This window comes from Triturus cristatus, chromosome 1_2 (genome assembly GCF_964204655.1).
Source record: "Triturus cristatus chromosome 1_2, aTriCri1.1, whole genome shotgun sequence".
Classification (NCBI taxonomy): Eukaryota; Metazoa; Chordata; class Amphibia; order Caudata; family Salamandridae; genus Triturus; species Triturus cristatus.
This window is the reverse complement of record NC_140580.1, coordinates 1,137,730,330-1,137,746,260: the sequence shown is the minus strand read 5'-3', so window position 1 is coordinate 1,137,746,260 and position 15,931 is coordinate 1,137,730,330. Positions and strand designations below refer to the sequence as shown.

Below are 15,931 nucleotides of genomic sequence, written 5' to 3'. Positions count from 1 at the left end.
GTTGCATTTGGCTCTCCAGTCCGGTGCTGAATGATCCCCTGCCCTACAGCCCTCAGGATCACAGTTCACGTTCTTCTGAATGCACCTCAACCACTATAAATGACGGCAGCCTGGAAACGCGACAAATAAACAAGGTCGTGCCTCCAGGCCATCTTTATTTACAAGTGTTTGCTGAGGCATTTTCTCCCCTTGGGAATATAGCTACGGACACCCAGAGGGCCGCGTCCCACAGTTTAAAAACCTTTGCCCTAGTGATGATGGACAGAAAGTGGGCCTTGGCTCAAGTCGCAGGACATGCATGCTCAACTCTTTCTAAACTCGTAGTGGTGTGAGCATCCACCCAATAGCGGATTGCCAGACCGGTGAGCTTGCTGTCAAGGTACATCTGGTAGGGACTTCCAGCCGCAGATTCCTTACCTCAGAATAATCCCCAGGAGTCAGCCTGGATGTAGACATTTTTTGTGAGCAGTACCCCTGTGTGTTGGTAGGTGGCGTCGTTTGGCTCCATGTGACATCGTCTGCGCCAAAAGTGACATGAGTGGTACCTATATTGGTGCCACCCCAGCGTACCGACATTAGTTCTTTTCTGTCCGCTCGAGTCAGCGCATACCCGGAGAAGAACTACTCAGTTATTTCACTGACCTTTTTATTGAGTTTTTTCAAGAATTTGTCTCCTGGTTCATTGAGGATGTCAGCTAGGAATGCTGGTTTTAAGCCTTGTGGCACCTGTCACTGACAGGTGACACACCCGCATTTGGTGTGCCTCTGGTGCTTGGAGCGCGACCACGACTCTAAGACCTGCTCTGATTGCCGTGCCATACAACCAAAGGCCTTGAGAAAGCAGTTCCTTAAGATCCACGTGACGCTCGCGATCTCAGTTGAGAGGAAGGTCCCGAGATAAGTCTCGGAGTCCCTCCAAGTGCTCGTCCTCGCAGTTGAGGTTGTCGGAAAAATTGGTTAAGTCCCACCGGCGCAAGAAGTCAAAGAGATCTTAGACCTCACTTCGTCCATTGAAGTCATCTGACGAGACGAGTGAGAGTCTGCACTCAAGGCCTAACTGTGTTGTGCACTCTGCGCCTGGTGCATCCCCGTGCCTCCCAGAGTTTCCGAGAGCCGGAACAACCCCCACCTAGTTAAGCATTTGGTTGACGCATCCCCGCTGGAGCACCTTTGGGTCCCGGGGGCCCAAAAGACGCCCTTACTGGTTTCCTACCAACAGGTTCGCCCCGGCACCAGGCGGGCCCTTCCATCCTTTGATAGATCCGGAGCAGCACCATTCAAGCCACCTTACCTTTCCCAGTGTCTACTCCAGTGCGGATGCCCCAGACGTCGCAATCCCCATTTTAATCCTGACTCTGACACGGATCCAGACAGGCGTAATCCGTCCCTGGTGCTGATGGGGGGCAGATTCCCAGTGACCAAGCCAGTGCCTTATTCTTATGACAGGCCTGGATTTGGGGGATGAATGTGTGCAGTTTGCGGACCCTTATGGATACAAGTTAGGAAAAACTGAGGTCAGCTGGTACGAGGATCTGGCGATGCCAGTGGAATGGGCACCTCCCCAGACACTGGCTGGTCCCGCTCCCTACAGTGGCTATGGAGGAGGGTGCCTCTTTTGCATGGTGATGCGGAGGGTGGCAGAGGTCTAAGTCCTTATGCTACTCTCTGATGCAGTCAAGACAAATGTCTTGAGGGAGGTGCTTCAGCCAGAATTTGCCCCTACAGAACCATTACTCCCATTTATAGAAGCCCTTATTGATGTCCTACTCGGGGCCTGGTCCAAGCCCTGTTCTGGGGCTCCTATGCCTATGACAGTTGCCATCCACCATTGCCTCACCCCAAGAGTCCCCAGTTTCCTCACCATGCACCCCTCCCTGAAGAGCTTTGTGGTCCAGGCATCCACCTCCAAGGTAAACCCCGGCGCATTCCTTTCCACTCCACTGGATAGGGAATTCAAATGCTGGATATATTCTGTAAGAGAATGTTCTCTTTCGCCAGCCTGGCACTGTGGTTGGTGAACACTGCATGCCTCTTGAGCCGATATTCCCACACCATCTGGGACTCAGTGCGCAAGCGCTGCCCATGGTCTCAGAGTATGCCAGAGCCATACTCTCTCAAGCAATTGCAGATGGGAAGGACACAGTCAAGTTCACCATTCAATGTGGGCTGGATACGAACCACTCGCTGGGCAGAACAATTTCATTTTTGGTGGCTCATTACCGCCATGCCTGGCGGAGAACTACTGGCTTTTCGGGGGACGTCCAGACCATGCTCATGGACATTCCCTTTGTTGGCTCGCAGTTGTGTGGAGAGAAGGCAGACTTTGGGCTCGAGCGCTTTAAGGACAGCAGAACTATGGCAAGGTCCTTAGACCTTTTGATCCTGGTCCATCTACCACCCCTTTCATGGCCACAGAAGGGGTGTACAACCGCGTCTGTACACGCCTCGTGTGCAAATCGCACAATTGTTTCGTGGACGAGGATGCGCTTCCCACAGACCTCTTGGGTCAGGCACCCAGGGGTCGAGCCAGTCCACTACCCCCGGCAGCCGCAGTCTCCAAACCCCTTTAGTATGCCTTCCAACCATCATGGGCATCCAGTGGGGTTCAGGATATACCATCACCTTCACCACTGGAGGCTAATAACATCCAGCCATTGAGTTTTGCAGCTAGTTCAAATAGGCTATTCCCTCCTCTTTGTGACCACCACACCACCCATGCAACCTTCTTGCGACAAGCTGACGGAGGACCACCTCTCCTCGCTTCATAAGGAGATGTTAGCTCTCTTGGCCAAGAGGGTATAGAGAAGGTGCCGGCATCGAACGTAGGTCATGGTTTGCCATTCCCGCTACTTTCTCATGCCCAAGAAGGACAGAGGCCTATGTCTTATTTCAGACCTGTGCCTTCTAAACCTTTTCCTGACAAAGGAGAAATTCAAAATGCTCACACTCGCACAAGTCCTTTCTCCCCTGGACTCAGGAGACTGGATGGTATCTCTGGAATTATAAGATGCTTATTTTTACATCCCCATCCTGTCTGCCTACAGATGTTACCTGCGGTTCATGGTCGACCAAGAGCACTTTGTTTGCTGTGCTCCCCTTCAGCCTTACCATTGGCCATTAGGTGTTCACGGAAGTGATGGCTGTGGTTGCAGCTAATCTTCAAAGGTCAGGGATTTCAGTCTTTCCCCACCTCAAAGATTGGCTGTTAAAGGCAGGCTCACCCAAGGCAGTTGTCTCTCACCTTCAGACTACGAGAATGTTCTGCCCTCACTGAGGTTCACCATCAAAGTGCCAAAGTCACACCTGACTCCTACTCAGATGCTCCCTTCCATCAGAGCTGGTCTGGACACAGTGCAATTTTGGGCCTATCTTCCTGAGCCGCGAGTCCAGTATATTCAGGCTATGATACAGATGTTTCAGCCTCTATTCTGGATTTTGGTGAGACTCACTCTGAGGGTGTTGGGCCTCATGGCCTCCTCGAGACACATGTCTATTGGCATGAGGGCTCTGCAGTGGGACCTGAAATCCCAGTGGGCACAGCATCAGGGGAATCCCTCAGACATGGTCTAGATTTTGAAAGGCACTGCAGAAGCTCTGCAGTGGCAACTAACGAACCGTGATTGGGTAATTGGCAGACCCCTCTCCCTTACAAAACCAGAGCTGACTGTAGTGACAGATGCATCTGAAAGTGACACATTAGTGATAGATTCCTTACCTTAGAATTACCCCGAGGCGTCAGACTGGATCCGGAAGGTTTTCGTCAGCAGTACCCCTGCGCGTCAGAATGTGGCGTTGTGCGGCTCCGCGTCCGTCGTAGGAGTCGTGATCGCCGGGATGACATCGCGGCAGCTACTTAGAGAGAGCGGTAACCCCAGTCAATTTTTGACTGAGTTTTTGGGACTTTCTTGAGTGTTTGACTCCTGGTGTTCCAGGGATGCCCGGTTTCAAGTCTTGCGAGGTTTGTTCCCGCATGATGTCGGTGACGGACCCCCACTGCGAGTGTCTCCACTGCCTGGGGGCGACCATGACCCCACGTTGTGCCCCGAATGCCGGGACATGGCTCCCAAAACTTTGCGGGAGCTGTTCCGGAAGTTGTTTGAGGCCTGGGAGTCGGCTTCGCGCCGTTGAAGGTCCCGGTCCCGTGGGAGGTCGAGGGACCGGTCGCGGAGCCGCCATCCTCATTCGACGAAGTCTTCGTACTCGGGGTCAGGTAAGACGAAGCACAAGAAGCCGAAGAAGCGACATTGCTCTTCGCCTAGCCTGTCGCGCGACATGGCTGAAGGTGCAGGTGGTGCCACCCCTGCAGCTCCGGAGGAGCTTGCGCAGTTGCCTAGGGCCTACCCGCCTTTCCCGTGTCCGTCTGCGACTCCGGACCAGCTGCAGGACTTCCTGTCAGCCGTGGCTTGCCTTTTTGGCCTGTTGGGCCCCGACGGTGCACCTTCGGGTCCGCGGGTTAGACTGGGGGTCCTTGCCCTTCATCGTCGTCGGCTCCGGCCCCGACGTCGTCGACCGCTCTGGCCTCGGCACAGCGAGACCCCCATGGATCCATGCATGGATCACAGCCGACGTAGGTCGACCTCATACGACCTCCACCGACGTTGATGGCACCGCCACCGGCCGGCCACCCGGCCGATGCCTTCCCCGGCTTCCACACAGACGTGGAGAAGGTGCCGGACCGGTGTCGATCGACGCTGATCCCAACGCTGATGGGGAATTTCTATCTCTTTCTCCATCCTCCTCCTCCTTTTCTGCCTGCACAGCCGGTTACGGAGTACAGGGAGGACTGGGAGGGGTCTGAAGACCCTCTCGCAGCCCAATGCGAGTTAGATGCGGACTGGGCAGAGGATTTGGCTCTCCACCTTGAGCTCCCTACAGTGGCCGTCAGGACTAACCTCCTGACGGAAGTGCTTCGGCCCTTCAAGGACCCACTTTCAGACGTTCTTTTGGGCACCTGGTCCAGGCCCAACACAGGGGCTCCTGTGGATAGGAACGTGGCCCGACGCCATCGCGCGGACCCGGGCAACCCCATTTTCCTCTCCCAACACCCTACCCCTGAGAGCTTAGTTGTCCAAGCCTCTGTGTCTCTGAGCGCATTCCCTTCCGCACCTCCGGACAGGGAATCCAAGAAACTGGAGCAGTTTGGGAAGAAGATTTTCTCTTCCGCCAGTTCAGGGTTGCGGTTTGTGAACACCGCATGCCTCTTGGGCCGTTATTCCCACTCTGTGTGGGATACGGTGGTGCAGGTACTGGCGCAGGGGCTACCACAGTGTCTGGAGGAGGCCTGGACGGTACTCTCCCAAGCTATTGCTGAGGGGAGAGATGCAGCCAAGTTCACGATTCGTTGTGGCCTTGACACCGCCGACTCGCTGGGCAGAGAGATTTCCACAACAGTGGTGCTACGCCGTCATGCCTGGCTGAGAACAGCTTGCTTTTCTGGGGATGTCCGGAATACTCTGATGGTCATGCCTTTTGATGGCACTCGCCTTTTTGGCGACAAGGCAGACAGTGCGTTCGTGCGTTTTAAGGACTTGCAGGCTACGGCCAAGTCCTTGGGCCTTTCGGCCACGCGCACTCCTTCGGCTTCTGCTTTTCGCTCCTTTCTTGGCCAAGGAAGGGGCGCCTAAACACGTTTGTTTCAGAGCCACAGGCCTGCGTAGCAACAGTCTCAGCGCGAGGTGGGTCACAGGGCCAGCGGGTGGGTCAGTCCACCACCTCCCCTGTCACCACTGCCTCCAAACCTTCCTAGTCCGGTGTTTCAGGCCCACCAAACGCCAGTGGGCGACAGGATTCGCCATCACCTCCCTCACTGGCACACCATCACTTCGGACAGGTGGGTTTTACAGATAGTCCGAAGGGGCTACTCCCTCCCCTTCGAGACTATCCCTCCAGCCATGCCACCTCAGTTCCACCTCATGTCAGGGGATCACTTGGCACTTCTCCAGCAGGAAGTTACAGCCCTATTGGCCAAGGGGGCCATCGAGCGCGTTCAGAACTAGGTCGTGGTTGTTACTCCCACTACTTCTTAGTTCCATATAAGCACAAGGGCCTGCGTCCCATCTTAGACCTTCGGAACGTCAATCGCTTCCTTCGGAAGGAGAAGTCCAAGATGCTCACACTTGCTCAGGTCTGGTCTGCCCTAGACCCGCAGGACTGGATGGTAGCGTTGGACTTGCAGGACGCTTATTTTCATATCCCCGTCCTGCCCGGCCCACCGGCGTTACCTGCGGTTCACGGTAGGCCATGAGCACTTTCAGTTCACCGTGCTCCATTTTGGCCTTACCAGCGCCCCTCGGGTGTTCAGGAAAGTGATGGCGGTGGTTGCAGCTCATCTATGCAGATCAGGGGTTTCAGTCTTCCCCTATCTCGACGGCTGGTTGTTGAAGGCGAGCTTGCCTCAGGCAGTCGTCGCCCATCTCCAGACTACGGCCGACCTCCTGCATTTGCTGTGGTTCTCCATCAACGTGCCGAAGTCGCACCTGATTCCCTCTCAGAAGCTCCTCTTCATCGGAGCGGTTCTGGATACGGTACAGTTTTGGGTTTATCCTCCCGAACAGCGAGTCCGGGACATTCGGGCTATGATTCCGATCTTTCGGCCCTTGTCCTGGGTTTCGGTCAGGATGACCTTGAGGCTGCTGAGCCTCATGGCCTCCTGCATCCTGCTGACCAATCATGTCAGATGGCATATGCGGGCTCTGCAGTGGGACCTGAAGTTCCAGTGGGCGCAGCATCAAGGGGACCTGTCCGAGTACGTCCAGATCTCGGAGGGCACTGCATGAAAATTGCATTGGTGGCTCACGAACCAGCATTGCGTCAGCAGCAGATCACTCTCCCTTCCCCAACCGGAGCACACTGTGGTGACGGATGCACCCCTCCTGGGATGGGGCGACCACATGGGAGAGGCGGATATCAGAGGCCTCTGGTCTCCGGCGGAGTCCAGGCTCCATATCCACCTTCTGGAGCTCCGGGCGATCCTACTTGCACTGAAGGCATTCCTTTCCTCTGTCAAGGGGAGAGTAGTGCAGGTGTTCACGGACAACACCACTGCCATCTGGTACTGCAACAAGCAAGGCGGGGCGGGGTCGTGGACCCTATGTCAGGAGGCTCTGAGTCTCTGGACATGGCTTGAACGTCAAGGCATTTCCTTGATGGTTCAACACTTGGGAGGTTCTTTGAACGCCAGGGTGGACAAACTCAGCCGCAGGTGCATGATGGATCACGAATGGAGTCTTCACTTGTCGGTGGCTCAAGGTCTCTTTCAATTGTGGGGGGAGCCTTGATTAAGTCTTTTCGCAACTGAAGAGAACGCACAATGTCAGCAGTTCTGTGCATTGGAATTTCCAAGGCGGCACTCGCTCGGTGACGCTTTTTGGCACGAGTGGAATTGCGGTCGATTGTACGCCTTTCCGCCTATACCACTTCTACCCAGAGTGCTGAAGATGATGAGGCGCGATCGGACCCAAGTCATTCTTGTGGATCCGGACTGGTCTTGAACAGTTTGGTATCCCGCGCTACTCAGTATGAGCGTGGACTCCTCGATCCGACTGCCTCCTCGGGATGATCTTCTGTCGCAGCAGCAGGGGACGGTCCTCCACCAGAACCTGTCCAGCCTCCACGCGTGGAGATTGAGCGGCGACAGTTGATTCCATTTGACTTGCCTCCTGAAGTCTGTGATATCATTCTGGCAGCCAGGCGTCCCTCCACTAAATCGGTATATGCCTGCAGGTGGAACAAATTTGTGGCATGGTGCACAGCAAAGGCTGTGGATCCCCTTTCTGCCCCTCTTTTTGAGTCCTTTTGTTCCTTCTTTCTTTGGCCTGGCAGGGCTCTGCTCTGGGCACTGTTAAGGGCTACCTTTCTGCAATTTCGGCCTTTCCAGGCTCCCTGATCAGCCCTCTCTTTTCAAGTCCCCTGTCGTAAGTAGATTTCTCAAAGGCGTTACTCATCTTTTCCCTCCTGTTCCATTTGTGATGCCACAGTGGGACTTGAATCTGGTTCTTACTTATTTGATGTGCGCTCCTTTTGAGCCGCTTCACAGCTGTCCTCTTCGTTTACTAACTTTGAAGACTGCTTTCCTGGTTGCTAGCACCTCCGCTAGGCGTGTGAGTGAGCTCCAGGCTCTTTCCTGTAAACCTCCTTTTCTGTCTGTTCGTCCGGACAAGGTTGTGCTCCGCACTCATCCTTCCTTCTTGCCAAAGGTTGTTACTCCCTTCCACATCATGCAAACTATCACCTTGCCCACTTTCTTTCCACCTCCTCACCCTTCTAGAGAGGAAGAGGGGCTCCACCATCTGGACCCAAAACGTCCGCGCTCATTTTACCTGAATCGCACACAAGAGTTCCGGGTGGATGACCAGCTCTTTGTTGGCTACGTAGGTGCCAAGAAAGGCACGGCTGTGCACAAGCGGACTATCTCCCGCTGGGTCATCTTGTGTATAAAAGCCTGTTATTCTCTGACTAAAAGGAACCTCGGGTGGGGTTGCGCGCCCGTTCTACCAGGGCGACAGCAGCTACTACTGCATTGAAACGTGGTGTCTCCCTGCAAGACCATCTGTCAGGCAGCCACGTGGGCCTCACTACACACTTTTACTAAGCATTATTGCCTTGACAGTCAAGTCCGGAGAGACGGCTTCTTTGGCCGTTCTTTTCTCCGTGACTTTCTGGTGTGATCTTGGTTCGCAGGGGTATCTATTCTAAGGTAAGGAATCTATCACTAACGTGTCTCTTTCAGATGCACACGTTACTTACTTTCGGTAACGATATATCTGTGAGAGATTAGTTAGTGATATATTCCTTACCACCCCGCCCATCCTCCCCATTCTGTTAACTGATTTCCTGGGTTAAGGTCATCCCTTTCAGGGCCCTAGTTTCATTGCACCAGTGGTCAGTATCTTGCATGGCTATGCGTTCCTCGTGCGGAAAGTCATGTACAGAACTGACGTCAGCGCGGGAGGGCAGCGTCTAAGTAGCTGCCGCGACATCATCCCGGCGATCACGACGCCTACGACAGACGCAGAGCCGCACAACGCCACCTTCTGACGCGCTGGGGTACTGCTGACGAAAACTTTCCGGATCTAGTCTGACGCCTGTGGGTAATTCTAAGGTAAGGAATCTATCACCAACTAATGTCTCTTACAGATATATCGTTACCGAAGGTAAGTAACTTGTGCATCACTTCGGGGATAAGACGGCCATCAGGGAGAGGTGGAGATCAGACGACTCTGGTGAAATCCAGACTCCACATCAATCTGTTGGAGCTTCAAGCAATTCAGCCACATTGAAGGTTTTTCTTCCATCGTTCAGGGGAAGGCTGGTACAGGTGTTCACAGACAAAACCACGGCCATGTGGTTGTGCAACAAACGGGGTGGGGTCATGAACGCTTTGTCTAGAGGCTCTGTGCCTTTGGACATGACTGGAACTTCAGGCATATCCGTGATGGTTCAACACCTAGAAATGCCAGGGCAGACCAAATCAGCCATTGATGCCTAGTGGATCACGAATGGCGCCTCCATCCGGAGGTAGCGCAAGGTCTCTTCCAAGAATGTGGAGAGTCTTGTTTGGATCTGTTCGCCTTTGTCGAGAATGCGTAATGTCAGCAGTTTTGAACGTTGGAGTTTCAAGGTGGCTTTCACTGGGAGACGCATTTCGTCTCGATTTGGGCTCAAGCCTCACGTATGCCTCTCCGCCAATACCACTCCTGCCCAGAGTTCTCAAGAAGATCAGGAATGACCGAGCCCAAGTTACCCTTGTGGCTCCAGATTGGGCACGGAGGGTCTGGTATCCTGAAATGTTGAGCAGGAGCACGATCAGGTTGCCTCTTCAGGAAGATCGTCTGTCACAGCAACAGGGTAGGGTTCTGCATCCGAACCTGAAAACACTTCACCTTCATGCGTGGAGATTGAGTGGCGACAGTTGACAGCTTTTGATCTGCCCATAGTCTGTTATGTTATCTTTGTAGCCAGGAGTCCCTCTACCAACACGGTATATGCCTGCCATTGCAACAAGTTCATGGCATGCTGTACAGCCAAACACTGGGAGATGGACAGAGTGCACAACTTTTCAGACACTCAACCCCAGTCACTATTAGATCTGGGTTGAATCCATCATCATTCTTTAGCTCACTTCGCCACCCCAGTTCAGACCCAGCTATATGCAAATCAATCTTGACCCTATGCCTCATGGGAACAGTCCAGCCGGAACTGGCTAGCCAGGTCTTCCGTAGACCCTAAACAAGCATCCTGGGACCGGTTGCAGTAACACCCCTCATCAGTCAGGCTAGCTTGAATCCAGTGGCAAAGTGAGGAAGGGACCCAAGTCTGGGCATACCCCGCCAACTTGGGGCAAAGACAGGTTGATCCTCTTTTTGCACCCCTTTCCCAAGTTCTACTGTTTATTCTTATGTTGGGCCAGCAGGGAACTGCTTTGGTCTCTTTGAAAAGCTATCTGTTCGAGGCATATGAGCTGCAGATTATACACTGTGCACAGATCGCCATCTGGTGTTCGGCCCGGATGTTTGCAGTTTGTTTTTCCTCTTGGAAAGTCTTTGGAAGTCACGAGTTTGGTGACTCCTCCTCTGGTTCGTATTGCGCATGGGCTTCGGCTCCATCCTCAGATTGTTTTTTTCCGCCATCGGGCTCGGATGTAAAACTCCGCGCTCCGGTTCCGAACTTCCCAGTTCACCGATCGACGCACAAATCCTCGCTCATCGAGTTTCTTCAAAGACATAAATCATCTTATTCATCTTCTCTTCGACACTTCTTCGATTCCGGTGGTCGACGGCGGCCTTCGGGCCTATTCCGGCTCCGGTCTCGGCTGATGGAAAGAACTCCCTTCAAGAAGTGCCCTCGATGTGTGTCCAAGTTTCCCCACACCGATCTCCATGAGGTGTGCAACCTCTGCCTCTCCCCAGAACACGAGGCCCGAGACTGTCCCGCCTGCAAGTCTTTTCGCTCAAAAAAGACCATTCGAGATCGACGGGCTAGACGCAACATGGCGCACTCCTCGACCTCCGCTCCAGTCGACATCTTCGGGGACGACGTCGAAGCACCGGGACAGCAGGACATCGAACAGGAGGACAACGACCTCGTCAGCGCTTCCGAGGCCGACGACTCAGATGTGGAGGACATCACCCCGGTGCAGCGGGTCTTGAGTACAATTCCCCCTCCCCCGCCGATCCCGAAAAAGGCTTCGGTCACACCTTCGCCTCCGGGCCTAGGCAAGACCAAGGACACGGCTTCTCACACCCCACCTACGGGCCCGGTAAAGAAGCCTTCTAAGCCTTCTGGCAGCTCGGACTCGAGCCAGCCGGCCACCGGTGCCGACAAACACACTTCGGCACCGAAGAAAAAATCGGCCTCCACACCGAACCCGGCACCAAAGTCTTCGGTGCCGAAACCTGCTCCGGTGCCGACTAAACATCACAAGACCCTCGGCACCGACACTCCCGTGCCGAAATCCCCTTCGGCACCGACCAAAAAACCGGAGGTTCCCAGGAAGCACGGCTCCGACAAACCTAAGAAGCCGTCGGCCCCGAAACAGTCGGCGCCGACCGATCAACCAGTGTCACAGGAGCTTTTCACACCGGATCCCTTGCAGAAAATCCTCACCAAGGATCCAAAGACCGGACACTTGACATTGTCTTCGAAAAAGAGACACTTCGACAAGCCGGCTCCACCTCCCACTCCAAAGAGAAAGGACATTGCTACCTCTCCTTTCCCCTGTCCCAGACGATTTGGGGGACCCTTACTATGATCCAGCAGATGTGCCACAAGATCCCACTCCTACTGGATCCCCAGAACCATGGGATGATTATAACAATCCGGACATCCCAGATGTCCCACAGGATGACCTTTACCCATCTAGGCCATCCCCTCCTGAAGATTCCTTGGGTTTTCACCACTTGTTACAACGGGCGGCACACTACCACGGGGTGGAGTTACATACTGACCCAGTGGAGGAGGACTTCCTCCTAGACACCTTCGATGATACACATAGGTCCACTGCCATTCTACCTATGTTAAAGGGCGTAATTAAACATGCCCCTGAGGTTTTCAAAGACCCAGTCAGGGCCAGGGTCCTCAACCCTCGAATAGAAAAGAAGTACAAAGCCGCCCCTACAGACCCTTCTTACATTAAGGGCCCTGCACCATTAGATTCCCTAGTGGTATCTACAGCCAGGAAGCGCTCAAATTCTCAGGCGTCAGGTGAAGCGCCCCCACCCGACAAAGAGTCCAAGCTCCTAGATGCGTCAGGGAAGCGCACTGCGTCACAAGCGGCCAATATATGGCGTATTGCCAATACGCAAGCACTCTTGGCCCGGTATGACAGGGCGCACTATGATGAGCTAGAATCCATCATGCACCATCTCCCTGAAAAGTACAAGACTAGGGCTAATGAACTTATTCAAGAGGGGAAAACAATAACCAATACCTCAATACGATGTGCCCTAGATGCGGCAGATACGGCCTCCAGGGCCATAAACACCAGTGTCCTTCTCCGTCGCGATGCCTGGCTCAGGGTTTCAGGGTTTAAACCAGAGGTTCAAGCCTCTATACTAAATCACCCGTTCGACCAATATCATCTATTTGGCCCTAAAGTAGATGAAGCCCTGGAAAAAATGAAGAAAGATACAGACACGGCGAAATCTATGGGAGCCCTACAAACACAGACTCCCAGACACTCCTTTCGCCGTTCTTCCTTTCGGGGCACGGGTAGAGGCTACTCATCAGACAGTGCATCCACGTCCTATAAATCCCCCCCTCAATCTACCTTCAATAAAGGTTATCAAAGAGGCGGATACAGAGGCAATAATAATAAGGGCAGAGGCAAAACAAATACCGCCCGCTCTGCCACACCTCCCGCCCAATGACTTTCCCCCGCTCCCTCCAGACCATTCCACTCCGGTCGGAGGCAGACTACGGCATTTCCTTCACGTCTGGGAGACAATCACCTCAGACAAATGGGTGACGCAAATTATTCAGTCAGGGTATTGCCTAGAATTAACATCAACACCCCCCAACATTCCACCCAGGCACCGCCCTATGTCGCAAGAACATACTGTGCTACTAACACAAGAGGTAATCTCCCTCCTGGAAAAAGGAGCAATAGAGCAGGTCCCCATAAATCAACAAAATTTAGGGGTCTACTCCCTGTACTTTCTAATTCCAAAAACAGACGAGACCCTAAGACCTATCTTAGATCTCAGACCTCTAAACACTTACATTCATTCGGACCATTTCCACATGGTAACCCTCCAACAGGTTCTTCCACTTCTCTCCCAGAACGATTTTCTCACCACTCTGGACTTGAAAAACGCGTACTTTCACATCCCAGTACACCAATCTCACAGAAAGTACCTCAGGTTTGTGGTAGACGGACAACACTACCAGTTCAAGGTGCTCCCGTTCGGGGTAACAACCGCACCAAGGGTGTTCACCAAGTGCCTCGCAGTAGTGGCTGCACACCTCAGAAGACAGCACATTCACGTCTTCCCTTATCTAGACGATTGGCTGATAAAAGCCACGTCCTACCAACAATGTGTGCAACATACCGCCGCTACGGTACAACTACTTCACCAGCTAGGTTTCACGGTGAACCATCAAAAATCCCACCTGGTACCCTCACACACAAAACAGTATCTCGGTGCCACCATAGACACCTCCAAAGCCATAGCCTATCCCAATCCTGCCAGGATTGCAAAAATACAGGCGCTGCGTCAAAAATTCCTATCTCAACACTCTCTCCCAGCAAGAGTGTTTATGCAGCTCATAGGGATGATGGCCTCTTGCATCTTTATAGTGCCGCATGCAAGACTCCAAATGCGTCTACTCCAAGAGTGCTTGCCGCGCCAGTGGAACCAGGCCCAGGGAAAACTGACAGATCTGGTGTTGGTAGACGGTCGCACCCATCGCTCTCTGCAGAGGTGGAACACCACAAACCTTTCCAGAGGTCGACCGTTCCTGGACCCGGTCCCACAAATAATCCTAACAGCAGATGCATCACTCTTCGGCTGGGGAGCTCATCTGTTACATCTCACAGCACAGGGCACGTGGACGCCGCAACAGAAGTTACTCTACATCAACCATCTGGAGTTACTGGCGATCTTCCTCGCCCTGAAATCCTTCCAGGCGCAGATCTCAGGCAAGGCAGTCCTCATTCGCACAGACAACATGACTGCCATGTACTACATTCAAAAACAGGGGGGCACACACTCTCCACAGCTCTCTGTTAGCACAGAGCATATGGAGATGGGCAATTCCACAAAAGATTTTCCTCCTAGCCCAACACGTCCCAGGAGTACAAAACACCGTGGCAGATCTGCTGAGCAGGCAGACACAGCAGATCCACGAGTGGGAACTTCACCCACAAGTTCTTCACCTGTTCTTTCAGAAGTGGGGGCATCCACACATAGACCTATTCGCCACCCACGAAAACAAAAAATGCCCAAGCTTCGCCGCCAGATATCCACACCCATTGTCCGAAGGCAATGCGATATGGATGAACTGGTCAAACAAATTTGCATACTGTGAGAAGTTGGCCTGGTATATGCTGTTCACTAGTTCTAGTGACCACCTTGTACCATGCCAAGCAACCCTTATGGTGTGGTTGTAAGTCAACCTTTTCGGACTAGCTGCCCTAGTGGTAGCGTAGGCTAAGCAGTCTTTGAGGCTAAACTCGTGAAGCGTGTTAAGCCAGCTGTTTTACCAAATGTAACCCCCTTTTATACCAATGAAAGGACACCACACAGATATATATTCGAAATATATATGTATTTATTTCTCAAAGTAACCCCTAGTCTCTTTATGAGCACAGGAGCACAAATCGTCAAACAAGATTACAGTAGAATACACAGAAGTTGCACTTTATATGGATAGGCCCTGGTGGCCGCTCGAACCATATACTAAAATAGTGGTATAAGTACCACGAACAGAAAAGGGAAAAGGCCTAGGGCCTCTAGAATCGCTGGGCCTACAAGGAGCTAACTTCAGTTAGTGACCAGGAGGTCCACGGGTTGCGTGTGCAGAGCAAATAGTCACACGCGTGCTCCCATAGGTTTCAATGGGTGCGTAAAAAGTACAAAGTTACTGCAAAGTGGATCTTCCGGATGGACTAGGAACTCAAGATTTGGAACACAGGCACTAGAGATGTAATACTACACTTGGGCACAGGTGTGCCAGCTTTACCTCACCCACAGGAAGCGGGTGCATAGGCCTCGAAGTGCGTCGGGTTTCTTCTATCTGTTCCGTGGAGCCTGAAGACAAAGATGCTGCAGGCGGTCGGTCCGGGAGAGATGCAGTGGATCCAAGAGTGGATCGGAGATGTTGAAGACCTGTTAGCAGAGGGGACAGTGTTCACAGTCACTAGCCAGTGACCAGCGTGGCACCAGGTGGGTACCAGGCAATGTCGGGTGCAAACAGGAAGAAAGGTGTAGCTTGTCTCTGCAGCCACGTGGTCCCTGGAGGTCGACGACGTCCAGGAGTCGGTTCACGAGCTGTCCCACGCAGGCTCTCGCTGTCGGCGGTGTCGGCGACTTGATCGAAGCAAACAAGCCTTGGCAAAAGCAATTGTTGTAGGAGATGAAATAAGCTGATGGTTCTGACCAGCAAGGTCAGAGGGACTGCTCCTTTGGAGGAGAGCAAGGGCCAGTCTGGAGCAACCAGACCAGCGGTGTATTTCATAGAGTTCGTCGCCAAGATGGCTACTAGCCAGCAGGCCAGCAACCGGTTAGGCGCGTCGAGTGGCAAAATGCAGAAGGGCCCCACGCAGATCGTGGAGATGCTGGAGGGCTCACCTTTGGTGCAGATGCTGCTCGGGGGTTGGGCTTCTCAGATCCCAAAGCACAACTTGGAGGGAGCCTCGGTTGTTGCACTTGTCAGCTTGTCGTGGTCGTTTCAAGATGGCTGGCTCCACGTGTCTCGGTGCCTCCACGGGTCT

At 53.3% G+C, this 15,931-nt stretch overlaps 1 protein-coding gene across 1 annotated transcript in view; it reads left to right on the top strand.

The window, feature by feature from the left end:
* LOC146868835 (surfeit locus protein 6 homolog) overlaps nt 1–15,931 on the top strand; it is a 189,806-nt gene that overhangs the window by 140,442 nt on the left and 33,433 nt on the right. The window lies entirely within an intron of this gene.